Raw genomic sequence first — 2,213 nt, 5'->3', positions numbered from 1 at the left:
ACCTCGCCACTTGGATTTTAGAGACAGGAAAGAAGGAAATTGGTGTTCTCATCTTTAATCCTCTGCACTGTTCCTTATAGCAATGGTTTGGTCTTGATTTTGTGGATGGTTTGGGATTGAAGACAAGGTCCTGACCTCATATTTTTCCCCTTTAATATTCCTCTGAAGAGAAGAGAATACTATAGAATTTTCATAGTGTCTTCTAGGAGATTGGGGGAGGGATATCCAACGAATCTATCTTTTTAAGATTCATGAATCTAAATTGGATCTCTGGTGCCTGCATGATTAAACATTCAGTCACTACCCAGGGATTGACAGTTCAAACTGCAAGCCCTTCCACATTAGAAAGATTTGGCAACCTGCTCCCATAAACATCTATCAACGAGAAAGGATGTTCCATTCTGTCTTGCAGGACAACAACTAGTTGGAATCAATTTGATGACAATGATTTTGCTCCCCACCCCCGTGAATCTGGGTTCATAAGATGTGCTAAGCTCAAGGGACCGGAATTCATTGCTGCGTATAACTTGTCCATTCTTTCTGACAAGTGAAGGTGGAGGTGGAACTGACAATGCTCACTGATTATACCTTCAACCCACAGTCTTCTGTCAATATGACTTGACTGTTGCTGCTTCATCACAGTCCAACTTATATAGACTTGCAGGGAAAGGCGCCTACGTATATGATACCAATTAACCTTTGCAAATGTAGCATTTCCTAGAAATTTGGGGAAAGAAAAAGGCTTAATTTTGTGGCTAATATGGAACAATGTTATCTCAATTGTAATCTCTGAGTTTATGTTTATATGCTTTGAGGGAACATAATCTTTGGCAGATTTTGTTTCACTAAATGTATCAATAGGAAAAGAATCACAGATGTATAATGAAGTCAACAGTATTTAAAATGACATGATAAAGAAAACTTCCCTAACCCTGTGGCAGTGTAACACAAGAAGATACTTCTAAAACTTAGAGTAATTTCTTCTGTGTTACAACTGAAAATCTGAAGCGCTTGGACTTGTGGAAGGTGATGCTTGTCAGAACTCAAGCTCTACGCAATTAAGTCAGGACTAACTCATAGCTGATCTTCTACTGGTTTTGGGAGGCTATAAATGCACCAGAAGATATTGCCCATCTTTCTTCTATGAAGCCACTGGTGAATTTGAGCCACCTATGGGTTAGCTGTGCTGTGTCTATAGAGTAGGTCATTCTGTTTCAATTCTTAACATATGCTCAGACGCCATCTGAGTCTTGTCTGACCAATAACTAGCCATGTGACATTGCCCTCAGAAAAATTGCATTTGAATCTGATTATTACCTCTAGTCCACTACACCAGTGTTGTAGTTAATATGAACTGTGTAGTCATTTAGGACACATTGAGACCCTATGAACAAGAGCTCTGAAGCCTGCCCTATCCTGGGTCACAGTATTCAACCCACCTGCCCCCATTACCACAGTCACTATGTCAATCTATCTCATCCAAGGTCTTCCTATTTTGCGCTGACCAATAGGCAACATCATAAAGAATAAAGAAAAGGTCGAAGCTGTCAGCAGTTTCCTTTTATTTGGATCCATAATTAACAAACTTGGTAACAGTATTCAAGAAATAAAAATAATCTTAATTCAAGGGGGAAACTTGCTGTCAAAGACATCTCTAAATGAAAAAGAGAAATTATACCAGTTTCAAGACCAAGGTGTGCCTGATCCAAGTGATGGTATTTTTATTTGAGTATGTATTTATTTGCAATGTATAATATTGCAAAGTTGGACAGGGAATAAGGATGATAGAAGAGAAGAGTATTGACTATCTGTGAACTACCAAAAGAACAAACTGTCTTGACGAAGTGCAACCAAAGTGTTTTATAGAGACAAGGCACAAATAGTAAAACTTCATCTCATGTATTTTGGGCATGTTGTCATGGTAGGCCAATCCTTGGTTAAAGACATATTGCTGGGAAAGGTGGAGTCAGAGAAAGTGAGGGAGACCCTCGGCAAGATTGATTGACACACTGTCTGTCTGAGATTGTGAGGATGGCACAGAGCAGGTCAAATTTCAAGATACTAAAGAGCTGAACAGAAGATTCCAAAAGGCTGCTCGGAATGACAAAGCAAAATACTACAAGGAAATTTGCAAGGAGCTAGAGTCAGAAAATCAAAAGGGCCGGACTCGCTCAGCATTTCTTAAGCTCAAGGAACTGAAGAACAGATTCAAA

The sequence above is a fragment of the Elephantulus edwardii genome, unplaced genomic scaffold, assembly GCF_000299155.1.
Source record: "Elephantulus edwardii isolate Elephantulus edwardi_28Jun2011 unplaced genomic scaffold, EleEdw1.0 scaffold00245, whole genome shotgun sequence".
In the NCBI taxonomy this organism is placed as follows: Eukaryota; Metazoa; Chordata; class Mammalia; order Macroscelidea; family Macroscelididae; genus Elephantulus; species Elephantulus edwardii.
This window is presented reverse-complemented; position numbering follows the sequence as displayed.